General features: G+C 39.8%; 1 protein-coding gene across 1 annotated transcript in view; it reads right to left on the reverse strand.

Annotated features, from left to right (window-relative positions):
• basp1 (brain abundant, membrane attached signal protein 1) overlaps window positions 1-16,338 on the reverse strand; it is a 50,838-nt gene extending 34,500 nt beyond the window's left edge. The window contains exon 1 of the mRNA XM_064942698.1: window positions 16,151-16,338. The gene's annotated coding sequence lies outside the window, so the exon portion shown is untranslated. The remainder of the gene's footprint in view (window positions 1-16,150) is intronic.
• Between the last annotated feature and the right edge of the window lie 539 nt (window positions 16,339-16,877).

Consider the following 16,877-nt stretch of genomic DNA (forward strand, 5'->3'; position numbering starts at 1 on the left):
TCATTTTGTCTGTCATAATTGGTGTACCTATGATGACAATTACAGGCCTCATCTTTTGAAGTGGGAGAACTTGCACAATTGGTGGCTGACTCAATACTTTTTTTCCCCACTGTATCCCAGGCCTATTTTCTTTCAAAACAGAATTATCAGTGTCGAACGCATTCGATAGGTCAATAAACAAGGCAGCACAGCTCTTTTTAACATCCAAGGCATCGACAAGATCATTAACTTGCCTGGCTGCTGTGGTAGTACTATGCCCAAGCCTAAACCCTTACTGGTTTTATATTAAAAATACAATTATCAGATAAAAAAAGTAAAAAAAGTTGTACATTAGCTAAGATTCTTGAATCCTTGGTTAAAGGTAGTCTTGAAATGGGGCGATAGTTGTCAAGATCATTTGTAGCGCTTATGGAGTGGCAGCACATATGTGGATTTACATGATTTTGGATTACTTCCTTACAACATTTATTTAACAATGTTGGCTACTGAACCAGCAATAAAAAAGGGAGCTGCACACTTAAGTACACTAGGCTCCAAATGAACAGCCCCTGTTGATTGTTGTCTAATGATAGCAAAGCATCCAGGATTTCTTTATCAAAGAATTTCCAAAAAGAAAACTATCATTCAATAGATTTTCACCATCAACATCCAAACTACATTTTAAGCGTTGGCTTTGAAATACATTCAAATATATAACCCGCAGAGATAAAAAAAATGGTGATTAGATGCATTAATGATATCAATTTTGTTGGTAATAGGGCCAGAATCTAAATACATTTTCGGGGGGAGAGAAGAGGAGACCCCCCTGTAAGCAACATAACAGCTTTCCAAAATGTAGCTGGGTTCCCTGTACATTCAGATATTATTATTATTATTATTATTATTGTTGTTAATACACTAAGATTTTGCTTTATTAACTAGTTTTACTCACAGATTTCTCAAAATAGCCTGACTGTTCCCCATGCAAGATTAAAATCTCCAGCGATCAACACCTCTGGGTTGTAAAAATGGCAACTAAATCAGTGAGTTTGTTCAGTACATAAAACACTTATTTTTTTAACCATTAATTTCTTTTAAAATCTGAAAACTGGTTAACTGATAGCAACCTGAGTCCAGGGTTTTATGGATGGTTACAATGCGTTTAGGGCTGATACGAAAGGCAAAGGTGGTGGTGTTGCTATTTCTACAAATAATATTTTTTTTGTGTCTGTTAAAGGCTTTAAGTCTTCAGTTAGATTCCATTTTTTGGAATCTAACTGAAGACTTAAAGCCAACAATTCAAATGGTTTAGGAATATAGATTAGTCCTGCTAATTTCTGAGCATTCTCCAAGAGCTGTAAGAAATTGTCTCTTAGCTTTACAGATTTCACACACATATGCAACGCAACTGCTTTCAGAGCAGGAATCTGTTTGACGGTGGGCTTGACTTCTGATAACTCCAATACCCTCCAGGCAAACAAAGTGTACGGGTATTTCAGACCTCCAACAATCTAACCATGGAGCTTCCCATAATGGTTGATGGCTGTTGTCCATGTCGAGCCGAAGCCCTCAGCCCAACCAGGGGCTCCTCTAACTCGACCCGCACAATGACAGGAATAGCAGAGCCCGCTGTTGACCCCGGTAAAGCAGAACCCACCTTAGACCCCGGCGATGCAATCACAACGTTGGCAGATACGGAAGAAACCTCCGACACTCCATGAGAAGATGGCGCCGGGACATCAAGCTCCAGAGCAGCGAAGCTATTTGATAATGTCGGCATCCCAGTCATGAATCCCGTCACCACCGTGGGCTCAGAAAGTGGAGGACGCCACCCTCGACTTCTGATGACGTGTCTCCCCACGCGGCCAGCCAGGTCCAGGAGTGGATCATCCCGCAATTCAGCAACAAAAGGTCCCACCGACTCTATTATCCATCGGTGAGCGAACACCTCCAAGCAGCGGCCAGTCCATCGAAGATAACCTATCAGTCCAGCGCGATGCATGGCCATTGGAGTGGAGGAAAACAAGAAAATCGCAGGTGAAAAGGCCGGATGTGGAGGTCCTGGGCTGGTGTGGATACACGTGGTCTGCGGTTGTGACGCAAGTTGGACGTACTGCCAAATTCTCTAAAACAACATTGGAAACGGATTATGGTGGAGAAATTAACATTTAATTATCTGGAAGCAGCTCTTTGACATTCCTTTAGTCAGCATGCCAATTGTACGCTCCCTTGACATTTTTGATATCTGTGTCATTGTGATGTGTGACAAAACTGCACATTGTAGAGTAATAATCATGCTGCTAAATTAGCTTCTTGATATGCCACACCTGTCAGGTGGATGGGTTATCTTGGCAAAGGATAAATGCTCACTAACAGGGATGTAAACAAATGTGAGAAAAACAAATGAGAAATATGCTTTTTGTGCATTCAAAATTTCTGGGATCTTTTATTTCACCTCATGAAACCTACACTTTACAATGTTTCATTTATATTTTTGTTCAGTTTATATAGAATCATATGTCTTTGGAGGCCTTATGGGAAATGGAGTTTGATGCACAGGAAGTTGGCATATAATAAATGGTAGACTACTGAAAACATTCAAATGTAGGCCTAGGCCTAATGATAAAACGAATGCATTTTCCGTTGGTAAGATCGCAGAATGAAGCCTTGTGTTTATTCAATTGGCCTAAATAATATTGCAAGACATGTCTCTTCTTTGACATGACTGGTTTATTCCCACTACACAACAAATAAAAAGGCCACCATTTATCTGGTAGTTTATTTAAAATATTTGACAGTATGGATAGGCCACAGTATTGTGTGCAAGGAGCGTGACATCATAGCCTATTTAATAATATAGCCTTAATCAAGGCAGGAGATTGTGTTTCTATCTTTTGATGAACAAAATATTGAACAAATTTGTGTGGGCTGTAGTGTGGATGTAGCATGTATGGGCTGTAGCATATACTTTTAAATTGTTCGAATAGACAATCTTGAGGAATGTGCAGACAGTGTTTGGCACTCGCTATAGGCAAAATGTGTTTTTTTTTTTAATTAGGAAAAAAAAATCACTACAAAAAGATTAACATTCTGCCCATACCAATTTCGCCAAAATCTCCAAATTATATCGCAAATGAGGCAGTTTTGTTACCATAACAAAGGTGAATGGAAGGAGTTTTCCAGGCGGGGTCGTAACGTTTGTTCTCAAGCCCACAAATATGGTATGGCTAGGGCTGTTGCGGTGACCTTATTACAACCACACAGGAAATTCCACATGACTGTTGAGTCCCGGTAAACTCCACTTATGTACATGTGTTGGTAGTACCCAACTCGCTAGCAACTGTTAGAGCGCTGAGTGCCATGCCATTAGCGACCTATTGTCCCTCTAACCACTGACATCATTGCAAATGCAATCGAAAAATCAAACACTTATGATCAAAACAGTATCATAAAAGAAGTTCAACAACAGGTTGAAACTGAGTGGGAAATGAACAGTGCTTTCTAAAAAGGTGATGATTAATTCAAAAAGACCCATACGCATATTAGAGCTTATGCATAAGCCTATACAGTTGAAGTCGGATGTTTACATAAACCTTAGCCAAGTACATTTAAACTCAGTTTCACAATTACTGACATTTAATCGTAGTAAAAATGTCCTGTTTTAAGTCAGTTAGGATCACCACTTTATCTTAAGAATATGAAATGTCAGAATAATAGTAGAGAGAATTATTTATTTCAGATTTTATTTCCTTCATCACATTCCCAGTGGGTCAGAAGTTTACGTACACTCATTTAGTATTTTGGTAGCATTGCCTTTTGCCTATTGATGCTGTTGACCTGGATCACTGGTTGCTGCGGAAAAGGAGGAGGTCAAAAGGGGGGTGAGTAACGGATGTGAAATGGCTAGCTAGTTAGCGGTGTTCGCGCTAAATAGCGTTTCAAATCGGTGACGTCACTTGCTCTGAGACCTTGAAGTAGTAGTTCCCCTTGCTCTGCAAGAGCCGTGGCTTTTGTGGAGCGATGGGTGACTGTTGTTGATGTGTGCAGAGGGTCGCTGGTTCGCGCCCGGGTATGGGCGAGGGGACGGTCCAAAGTTATGTTACATTGGTAGCATTGCCAGTAAATTGTTTAACTTGGGTCAAACATTTTGGGTAGCCTTCCAGAAGCATCCCACAATAAATTGGGTGAATTTTGGCCCATTCCTCCTTACGACATGCTTTTTCAGGTCTACCAACACATTTTCTATAGGATTGAGGTCATGGCTTTGTGATGGCCACTCCAATACCTTGACTTTGTTGACCTTAAGCCATTTTGCCACAACTTTTAAGTATGCTTGGGGTCATTGTCCATTTGGAAGACCCATGTGACCAAGCTTTAACTTCCTGACTGATGTCTTGAGATGTTGCTTCAATATATCCACATCATTTTGCTTCCTCATGGATGCCATCTTTTTTGTGAAGTGCACCAGTCCCTCCTGCAGAAAAGCAATCCCACAACATGATGCTGCCACCCCCATGCTTCACGGTTGGAATGGTGTTCTCCGGCTTGCAAGCCTCCCCCCTTTTCCTCCAAACATAACGATGGTCATTATGGCCAAACAGTTCTATTTTTGTTTCATCAGATTAGACCAGAGGACGTTTCTCCAAAAAAGTATCTTTGTCCCCATGTGCAGTTGCAAACCATAGTCTGGCTTTTTTTTATGGCGATTGGAGCAGTGGCTTCTTCCTTGCTGATTGCCGAGTGGCCTTTCAGGTTATATCGATATAGGACTCATTTTACTGTGGATATAGATTCTTTTGTACCTCATTTTTTTTCCCCTCCAAGTCCTTTGCTGTTGCTCTGGGATTGATTTGCACTTTTCACTTTTCGCACATTCATCTCTGGGAGACAGAATGCGTCTCCTTCCTGAGCGGTATGACGACTGCGTGGTCCCATGGTGTTTATACTTGTGTACTATTGTTTGTACATATGAACGTGGTACCTTCAGGAGTTTGGAAATTGTTCAAGGATGAACCAGACTTGGAGGTCTACAATTTGTTTGAGGTTTTGGCTGATTTTCCCATGATGTCAAGCAAAGAGGCACCGAGTTTGAAGGTAGGCCTTGAAATACATCCATAGGTACACCTCCAATTGACTTAAATTAGAAGCTTCTAAAGCCATGACATTTTCTGGAATTTTCCAAGCTGTTTAAAAAGGCACAGTCAACTTAGTGTATGTAAACTGCTGACCCACTGGAATTGAGATACAGTGAATAAGTGATATAAATCGGTCTGTAAGCAATTGTTGGAAAAATGACTTGTGTCATGCAAAGTAGATGTCCTAACCGACTTGCCAAAATTGGTTTGCTAACAAGAAATGTGTGGAGTGGTTGATAAACAAGTTTTAATGACTCCAACCTAAGTCTATGTAAACTTCTGATTAACTGTATATGAGCCCAAGCCCCCCCAAAAAACAGACTTAAAATAATGATTGTCATATTATACCCAGCATAAAACATTAAAAACATTTAAGATGTCTTTGGTACATTATTGGTCTAGCATATTCCAAAATTAAACATTCTAGTAATCGTCTTTGAGTGTGGACTGTATTATTATGCATACTGGATGGACTGGGTACCTTACACTACAGTCCAAACTTTCTAGCTTTAAATCTGGGAGAGAGAGAATGTATGTCCCAGTTGGTATTAGATATAATGTCTTGACCCTGCCTGCCTTTGGGGAAAACAACCTGTGGTTACCTAGGTTACACCAGTGGTTCACTGCAAAAACGTCACCTTTCTCAAACAATTTTCTTGTTGTGTGCTTGTTTGTCAAATACATTACATTAAGGAAAGTACAACATGTCTAAATATTATTTTTCAACATTGCCTACATAGAAAATTGTTGTGTAATGTTTATGTCCAACAGCCAATGAGCAACAATACGTTTTATCTATAATTTCTCTTCATATGACAAGGATTTGCCAGTAGATTGTCAACTTGATTCATTATGGTGACTAATTGTATCTGTGGCCAATGACTTTGAGCCCTCTTGGATGGGCATTTAAGAGCTCTTTATAATTATGTAGAGCTCTTTATGTAGCCATTTCACATTGGTTACACCAGCCTCATCTCTGGAGTTGATAGGCTTGAAGTCATACACAGCGCAATGCTTGACGCACAACGAAGAGCTGCTGGCAAAATGCACGAAAGTGCTGTTTGAATGAATGTTTACGCGCCTGTTTCTGCCTACCACTGCTCAGTCAGATACTTGTATGCTCAGTCATATTATATGCAACGCAGGACACGCTAGATAATATCTAGTAATATCATCAACCATGTGTAGTTAACTAATGATTATGATGGATTGTTTTTTGTAAGATAAGTTTAATGCTAGCTCGCAACTTACCTTGGCTTACTGCATTTGCGTAACAGGCAGTCTCCTTGTGGAGTGCAACAATAGAGAGGCAGGTCGTTATTGCGTTGGACTAGTTACCTGTAAGGTTGCAAGATTGGATCCCCCGAGCTGACAAGGTGAAAATAAGTCCTTCTGCCCCTGAACAAGGCAGTTAACCCACCGTTCCTAGGCCGTCATTGAAAATAAGAATGTGTTCTTAACAGACTTGTCTAGTTAAATAAAAGGTATATAAAAAAATATATTTTTTAAATTGGCACCCCAATAAAACGATTTCCGATTGTTATGAATACTTTAAAAATCGGCCCTAATAAAATTGGCTGTTCCGATTAATCGGTACATGTACATACATGTACATACCCATACTTTTTTGAGAATATACCTTTATTATTCCCCGCAAACCCTACCACCCAAATTGGAGTAAACTAATAAACAATAACACTTAAGTTTCTGCCTTCAGACTATTCACTTTTTATAGACAATTTTACAATAGTTATATTTTGTTTGTTTTTAGTCCTTCCTCTATTTCTAATGTCCATCCAGTTTGATCTCCATTCAACCCCTCCCATTTCTTTTGCGAAACAGGTGGGGCTCTCCCCGAATGACGGGTCGCCACTGGTCGTGGAAGCACTGTAGCACAAATCACTGTGCCGATCTGATTGGCCAGCCAAATTAAATGGTTCAAAATGGGAACACGTTGCCTACTCGGTGTGAAGGGTTCTGAATCAAGTGCACCTACAGCCAACAGCGCAGGACAAATCTGTCGTTGGCTTTTCTTACAGAAATGTTTGATCGACTAGGAATGTCTGGTTGGCGACCACTGGCCTAGGAATTCGGCATTTTTCAATGTTCATAATGAAATTGGCTGACATTACCTTAGCTACAGAATATCTCACCACCATGTGATTCCATAGGGTTTGGATGGGAGCATAATACTTTCATACCATAACGACATATACGATATTACCGGAAGTGCACACAAGGGGCACTATAAACTAAAAGATATTGATCCAGGAGGGGAATGAATATCTCTGGTCTGTAACAGTCTTTTTAGCTGACCTTCCACTACTTGCCAAAGAGACTGGCCTTTCAGCAATTTCAACGTTCAATATGCAGCTGAATTTACGGCAGAGTTGCTCTTTGGTTGTTGGAAATAACATGAATATAATTAAATTTCAACAGATGGAGCCTTGGAAAAACTTCCCAAAGAAATCCCAGCTAAAAGTCTGATGATTCCATGTGTCATTTCTACACTATTATTCTACAATAGTAAAAATAAAGAAACCCTGGAATTAGTATGTGTCCACAATTTTGACTGGTACGTACATACGAAGTTGGAAGTTTACATACACGTCGGTTGGAGTCATTAAAACTCATTTTTCAATCACTCCGCAAATTTGTTGTTAAACTATATTCTTGGCAAGTCATTTTTCCAAAAATTGTATTTCAATTAATCACAATTCCAGTGGGTCAGAAGTTTACATACACTAAGTTGACTGTGCTTTTAAAAAAAGGCTTGGAATATTCTAGAAAATTAAGTCATGGCTATAGAAGCTTCTGATAGGCTAATTGACATAATTTGAGTCAATTGGAGGTGCACCTGTGGATGTATTTCAAGGCATACCTTCAAACTCTGTGCCTCTTTGCTTGACGTCATGGGAAAATCAAAAGAAAATCAGCCATAACCTCAGAAAAAAAATTGTGGGCAGAACTGCTAAAGCATGTGTGAGCAAGGAGGCCTACAAACCCGACTCAGTTACACCAGCTCTGTCAGGAGGAGGAATGGGCAAAAATTCACACAACTTATTGTGGGAAGCTTTTGGAAGGCTACTGAAACTTTTGACCCAAGTTCAACAATTTAAAGGCAATGCTACCAAATACTAATTGAGTATGTAAACTTCAGACCCACTGGGAATGTGATGAAAGAAATAAAAGCTGAAATAAATCACTTTTTCTGACATTCCACAAGCCACCGGGGTCTGACAACTTGGATGGAAAACTACTGATGATATTGACAATGACAAGCCACCTGGGTCTGACAACTTGGATGGAAAACTACTGATGATATTGACAAGCCACCTGGGTCTGACAACTTGGATGGAAAACTACTGATGATATGATATTGACAATGACAAGCCACCGGGGTCTGACAACTTGGATGGAAAACTACTGATGATTTTGACAATGACAAGCCACCGGGGTCTGACAACTTGGATGGAAAACTACTGATGGTTTTGACAATGACAAGCCACCGGGGTCTGACAACTTGGATGGAAAACTACTGATGATATTGACAATGACAAGCCACCGGGGTCTGACAACTTGGATGGAAACTACTGATGATATTGACAATGACAAGCCACCGGGGTCTGACAACTTGGATGGCAAACTACTGATGATATTGACAATGACAAGCCACCGGGGTCTGACAACTTGGACGAAAAATGACTGAGGATAACAGCGGACAATATTGCCACTCCTATTTGCCACATCTTCAATCTCAGCCTACTAGAAAGTGTGTGCCCTCAGGCTTGGAGGGAAGCAAAAGTCATTCCGCTAGAATAGTAAAGCCCCGTTTACTTTATCAAATAGCCGACCAAAATCAGCCTGTTATCAACCCTTAGTAAGCTTGGTGTTTGACCAGATACAATGCTATACTACAGAAACAAATTGACAACAGACTTTTAGCACGCTTATAGGGAAGAACATTCAACAAGCATGGCACTTACACAAATGACTGATTGGCTGAGAGTAACTGATGATAGATTGTGGGGGCTGTTTTTTTAGACTTCATTGTGGTTTTTGACATTATCGATCATAGTCTGCTGATGGAAAAACGTATGTATTATGGCTTTACACACCATGCTATATTATGGATACACAGTTATCTGTTTAATAGAACACTGAGGATGTTCTTTAATGGAAGCCTCTTCAACATAAGAGTCAGGCATTCCCCAGGGCAGCTGTCTAGGCCACTTACTTTTTTCAATCTTTACTAAAAACATGCCACTAGCATTACTAAAGACATGCCACAAAGCAGATCCTACAGGCTCTAGTTTTTTCACACTTGGATTACTGTTCAGTTGTGTGGTCTGGTGCCATAGAGGGACCTTGGAAAACTACAAATTGCTCAGAACAGGGCAGCACGGCTGGCCCTTAAAAGTACACAGACAGCTAACATTCATGACAGGAGAGATTGACTTCATCACTACTTGTTTTGTAAGAATTGTTGACATGCTGAATGCACCGAGGTGTCTGTTTAAACTACTAGCACACAGCTCAGACACACATGCATACCCCACAAGACATGCCACCAGTCGAGAACAGACTATGTGAGTCACACAGTACTACATAGAGCCATGGCTACATTGAACTCTATTCCACATCAAGAAAATGATCCAAGCAGTAGAATCGGATCTAAAAACAGATGAAAATACACTTTATGGAACAGTGGAGACTGAAGAGATACAGGAGCAGACACACGCATACAAACATATTGTAATATTGTTGTATGGTGGTATTATACATTTTTGTATTGTAGATATGTAGTGGTGTACTAATCTTCTCTTTTGTTTTATTAGCAGCAAATGAGTTTCCCTAAAAAAATACAAATATTTTACTGTGTATATGAATGTGTAGTTTAATGTATCTTGTGGTGCTATACAGGGCTCATCTGGAAAAGATAGCTTTGTCTCAGCATTGACTCCCTGCCAAAATAAAGGTTAAATAAATTTAAAAAATCCCTCTACCTCTGTCTGACTGACAGGGCAGGTCCTATTAAGACAGCTTATCATTGACCCTTTCACTGTGTGTTGAGTGGGCAGCATCAGGGCAGACATGGGCAAAGCCACAACACAGTTGTCAGGTCTGCACAGAGTGGCCAGGCAGATAGGGGAGGCGCTGGGAGACAGAGTACGGTCCTCCGAACCCCATGCTAGAGAGGGGTCCGGACACACACACACACTTTCTTGTTAACACAGATGCATTCTCTCTCTCTCTGCAATACACTCAAAGCACACAATGCTCACTCACCCCAACATGCACATCTATAACCCCTCCCCCACACACAATTGAATGTTTTTGACAAGCCTTTGATTCCCCTCTTGCCCTATAAAAAAAAAACGTTGAGAAAATACTGTAATATTCTCTTCAGCACCCACTCTTGAACACTCACACACTAAATGAAAGCTGACTTAACTAGGACTCACAACGGTATCCCATCATATCTTACATGATTTAAGCCACTCATCTCTCTCTCTACCTCTAACCTAGGACCAGATTTGCTAAGCTTTTACCAAGCATTTGCACCTTGTATTTTCAGAAGGGAATAAGACATTTGGTTACACTTGATTTGGATAGTCCATCTATAGATGCTCTACAGACCATCAGTAACATTTCAAGTAACTATATAACCTTAACCTATTTACCGTAGGGGTGGAGTTTAGGGTTAACTTAATTTACAGTCCACATTGTTCTAAGTAATAGCATGGCTTCAATCGCATTCACGTTGATATAAGGACTAGGCCTACTGTGAATTGAATCATGGACATGCCAAACATGGTCCATAAGCAAGATTAAATTAATTATTCATAAGGCCTAAAAAGATCATATAATTATAAATTCTACAGCATTACCACTAAAAGCAGCTTTTGGTCGGTCTTAAATATCCATCAGCGCTACCTGAAATGAGCAATTTGGATCATGTTTAAGGGCACACCTCAAATATCTCCCCCCCCATCTGAGCGCAAGCAAGCTGACGTAAGACAGGTAAATGACCAAACCTGGCGTTAGGGCTGGAAAATGCCAGTGCGGCAGTATTGCATGACGATTGCAAAGCAACGTGCATTGGACACTAGTGCCGCCTTAGTGCCAGCCGAAAATAGAGCCCATAGTATAGAATGATAAATTTGACACCAAATGCAGAGCAAATTTGGCTAAAAGTTAGGCTCTGTCTTGGATATGGTCACATCAAGGTATCTTGAATCGGTTTGAGGGTATGCCAATTCCGGCTGCATTAAATAGCATTGTCAGTTTGTATTGCAGTCATGATTTCTTGGCAGACAGGGTGTTGTGTGACAGATGGTGCTCACAGTATAGAGACTGGGGATGAGGAAATGTGGCATTGCTGTTATATCTGAAGCATGACCATAGTGGGCATAAAACATACACTACTGTTCAAAAGTTTGGGTCAGTTAGAAATGTCCTTGTTTTTGAAAGAAAAGCATGGTTTTTGTCCATTAAAATAATATCAAATTGATCAGAAATACAGTGTACACATTGTTAATGTTGTAAATGACTATTGTAGCTGGAAACGGGCGACTTTTAATTGAATATCTACATAGGCATACAGAGGCCCATTATCAGCAACCATCACTCCTGTGTACCAATGGCACGCTGTGTTAGCTATTCCAAGTTTATCAGTTTAAAAGGCTAATTGATCATTAGAAGACCTTTTTGCAATTATTTTAGCACAGGTGAAAACTGTTGATCTGATTAAAGAAGCAATAAAACTGCCGTTCTTTAGACTAGTTGAGGAGCTGGAGCATCAGCATTTGTGGGTTCGATTACAGGCTCAAAATGGCCAGAAACAAAGGATTTTCTTCTGAAACTCATCAATCTATTATTGTTCTGAGAAATTAAGGCTATTCCATGTGAAAAATTGAAGATCTCGTACAATTTTGTGTACTACTCCCTTCACAGAACAGCGCAAACTGGCTCTAACCACAATAGAAAGAGTGGGAGGCCCCGGTGCACAACTGAGCAAGAGGACAAGTACATTAGAGTGTCTAGTTTGAGAAACAGATGCCTCACAAGTCCTGAACTGGCAGCTTCCAGCTACACTAGTCATTTACAACATTAACAATGTCAACATTGTATTTCTGATCAATTTGATGTTTTTTTATATGGTCCAAAGAAAGTGTTTCTTTCAAAAACAAGAACATTTCTAAGTGACCCCAAACTTTTGAAAAGGTAGTGTATATGTTTTCATTTAGACATTTTGCAGGAGAAGGGAATCATATTGCCTATAGACTACCATAAGTGCAGGATACCATTTGTTCAATTGTTTGTTTTTTTCTAGATCGAGGAACATAAACATATGATTAAATACTCCCTATGACTCCTAGTAAATTCTAAGGAACCCATCCTATTAACTGTAAAATGGTCTAATATAGTAGTCAAAGGGCCATTTTATATTATTTCAACATTGGTTTGGGGTTTTTGTTTGTTCTTTATTTTGTCAATCTAAATGAATATACTTACATTCTGCCTATTAGCATGAATCCCAGCCAAAAGCTAATTAGAGGTTTAGTGGGTGTGGCTAGAGTTAGCAGTGAGGGCAATGTCCTGAGCACCTGTCTATGTTCCTACTACATTCTCTGTACCCTCTGTCCAAGTGTGCTAACTGCTTGGTTTTCAATTAAAACAGAAACAGTATTATGTGAACGTGAAACACATAATCCCATTCATTGGCAGTTCAACAAAGAAGCCATTTGTGTTAAATTTTCTGCTTCCAACCGTGGAATTGGATCCCCTAAATAAGACATACCATTGCACCCTACCGGTAACATCAAAACCCCAAAAATAAATAAGATCATATGTAAGCTAACCATAAGCTTACAGCAACACCATTCCTGTATTCGTAATAATTTAGTCTACTTTGCAACGGTTTCATAATTTATCAGTAACGTTCTCCGTAACAGTTACAGAAATGTTTTTCTTGCTGTGAATATGATAGGTGGTTGTTTATCTACCTTAGTTAAATGCACTGACTGTAAGTCGCTCTGGATACATTTCTTCTAAAAGCCTAAAATGTAAATGTACTCTTTCAAAGCATGCTGAGTATTATTCTAAATGAACTCACCCCCAAACAAGACCATATTTGGTCTGCCCGGACTGGGCCAAATCTGAACCAATCATAGATTAAGTACAATACAGCACAGTAGAGCAAAGTTGCATTTAGTTCAGCACAATACAGTAGAGTAGGCCTACAGTAGAGTTTACTTCATAGAGTACAGTCAAGTAGAGTGGAGTTCAGTACAATATGGTACATTATACTGAACTTTACTATACTGACACTTAATTTACTGTATGAACATTACTGTTCTGTACTCTACAGTACAGAGCCCAGTTTCCCCGATAGCGATGGATCTTAGGTTTACGAGTGTTTTAACAATGCATCGTTCCTACAATGACTGAATATGTAAGATACATTTCCCAAAACATCACACAGATAGAATGGTCACTAAGTGCATCGTTGGAGCACATGTCGATACTGATAGGATCTCGCTTCAGCCTTCTCAATTCAAATCTTACCTTAACATTAGAATTATTTCAAAATACTGATGACAGATCAGCTCCTAGAGAAATATTTCCACAACAGCTGCAAATATTGACGTGGCTTATTCTAATGCTTACCCAATAAAATGCATTAAATCACAGTTTTGGCACGTTAGGCTACACATCATTAAATATATTGAGACAAATTACAGACAGTAGCCTAGCCTACAAGTAATAGAACTCGACTGAATATGAAATGTTTTTTAATATAATTCAAATAGCCTACTGTTTATTTTAATGCAGTCATCTCAGTTTTCATTTAAAGCATATTTTTTATACTTGTTTGTATCAATTGCAAAGACATTGGCAACTTTGTATTTGCAGTCAACTTTGTTCTGAAGTAATCTGCGGTCACAGATAGAAAAATAAATCAGGTGACACAGGAGGGTAAAACAGTATATAACAATGCGCTGCGCATCAAGTGGTCTGAGGCAGGCATTCGATTGCGTTCATTTTCAAGTGCAACGTTAACGCTGGTTCTGGGAAACAGCTCGGAGATTTAACGATGATCCTACGAAGGTTCTAATGATGAATTTAACATGCTTTTGGGAAACCGGGCCCTGAACCATAGCCCTTATATCAGTGTGAATGCTATTGTAAGTAATATGGGGGGGGGGTATTTCTGTCTGTATTTCTGTCTTGATTTTGGCCCAAACATAGACGTTTATGTTTCACAAGTTTGGACAGCACAGTAGATCACAGCAGAGTACTATAGTGAAGCATCAGGCAGCTGTGGAGTTTGAAATTAAGGCCAGTCCCAATCGGTGAAAAAAGGGATTACTTTGGACGTTGAAAACAAAGCCGGGCGGACGGACCAAATTTCAAAGTCCATGGACTTGAATGGTGCTCACTAGTCTCAATTGTATATGAGAACTTGTTCTCAACTTGCCTACCTGTTAATTAAAGGTGAAATAAATAAATAAATATCTTAGTCTATGGGATGAGTTATTCAGCCATAATTTCATAGCAGCATCGAATAGACACCAGGCTGCCTCCAATTTATAGCCAATTCCCCTCCTGCAGATGTAGTGATGATACCCAAATGATGAGTTAAAATGATATGCATCCATAGCAGAGCAGTTACTGAAATGCATTATGCTGCTTCTTGACAGGTGGCTTAAGTATAGGCGACAGTGTAGCTTGATGCAGAAACCAAAATTACATTGCCTACAAACATGCATTATAAAGGAAACCGAACCCTAGCTATTTCAATTGTCATTGAATAATAGCCAAATGTTTAGGTCATACATTTGATACCATAATGTCAATTCGAAATGTCTCATTCCCGCGCTAATCACTGTCGTAAAAAAGAGAACCCGTGCACATTCTCACATCTCTCGATTTTCGAAATAATGTAGTATTTTAGGCTATCGATGAGGATACCGATCTACGGGACACGCGACAGGCAATTGATAAGCAAGGTAGAATATCAAGCATCCAGCAATCCACACCCTAAAAGCAATGCGCATGCGTCCCAACCAAACAAAGGACTTGGCATTACTAATCGAAGTTTGACTCCAACCCAATAGTATTTGAGATGTAATTGCAACGATGGACACTAAAAATGATAACGATATTTTACTTATTATTTAACCGAATCAGATATGATGCTAAATATTTTAATGATGCTAAAGAGTCTTGCGAAAAGATAGGCACTCTAGTAGCCTACACCCCCTTCTCATCACACATGCCATACAAGAACTTAGCATCTCCCATTTGTGCACATTCAGATGAAATATGATATTAATAAGTCACCTATGACATAATTCGGTCGCGTTCAGAGCTGATGATAAGACTGTGTGTGTGTATGTGTTACATGTAGCACAGCTAATGTGTCACACCTCCATACACAAAGAGGTGGGGCAAATCATCTTATTTCTGGAATTACTATTATTTCCATTTGGAGAGATGTTCCACAATCTCTATAAAATGTGGAGTTTCTGTGCATTTGGTTAGCCTAAATTGTGATCTTTGTGCATCATTAGCACACAATGTTTGTAATCAGTCATATTTACTTTTAAAGAGCTGATACATTAATAAACTACACTATCATCAAGACATGTAAAACACTTGTATGAAGGAAAAGGTCCATACTACACCAGACATTGTGCACGAGAAAGAGAACACACCCCTTTATCGTGACATTTTGTCGGTAGAATTGCATAGATGGGAAAACGGACTAATTATGACATTTCCATTGCAAACAAGGTTACTCATACATTTTTAGGATTTGTCCACGTAATCATTGTCAAGTCCATTCGCTCAGAAGTGCTCCTTTTTTTGTCAAATACACCCCATTATCCAACGTGCGCTCAAGCTATCCAAATGGATAGGTGAAAAGCAAAAATCTACACACCAGGAAAATAAAACGGTTTGAAAAAGCGAACTTGAGCAATTGTTAATGATTTTCAAAAATAAATATTCAATGGAGTGATTCTTACCGTTGACAGTGAAGTTACAAAGCCCTCCTTTCAGTAAGTGTAGTTTATCAAGCGGCTTCGCCTGTGCGCGTGGTAGCTTGTGCCTATTATGGTAGTGTTCTGCGTGGCTCACTCTGCATTTCTCTGGCGCCACGCACGCGTACACGCACGCACACGGTTCACTCCATTCTGGCGATCATTTGGGCGCGCGACGCTGCTTAGAATTGGAAGGCTGATCTACAAATGCCTAAAGGGGCTTTCCCATGGGCCACGATAGGCATTCGATTATGTGTAGAGACCATCGGTCCCGGTTGTTATCAGCTCGAATGTTCTCGTTAAAACATTGGTTGATTGGTTTACAAGATGCACTCTGCTCATTGGTCAAACATGCACAGCACCTGCTCTTGACTTCACCTAATTTCATACTTTGGAGCCTAGATTGCTGATCCATTAGACGCTCCTCACAGGCATAAGCAACACAAACCACACTGCTTGTAAAACTGCTTGCGTTCTTTTGCAGCCCTCTGCCCTAATCCCAATGATGTCTGTGAAACCGTTGCCCTTACAGCTGCCCTTAAGGAGCTTACAAAGCCGCTTACACAGCCCCCTTAAAGGCGAGTTTACACATCTTGTACAAGTATCATCTTTCATTCATAAAATCAAATGTTATTGGTCACATACACATATTTAGCAGATGTTATTGTAGGTGTAGCGAAATGCTTGCGTTCCTAGCTCCAACAATGCAGTA

The sequence above is a fragment of the Oncorhynchus masou genome, chromosome 3 (assembly GCF_036934945.1).
Source record: "Oncorhynchus masou masou isolate Uvic2021 chromosome 3, UVic_Omas_1.1, whole genome shotgun sequence".
In the NCBI taxonomy this organism is placed as follows: Eukaryota; Metazoa; Chordata; class Actinopteri; order Salmoniformes; family Salmonidae; genus Oncorhynchus; species Oncorhynchus masou.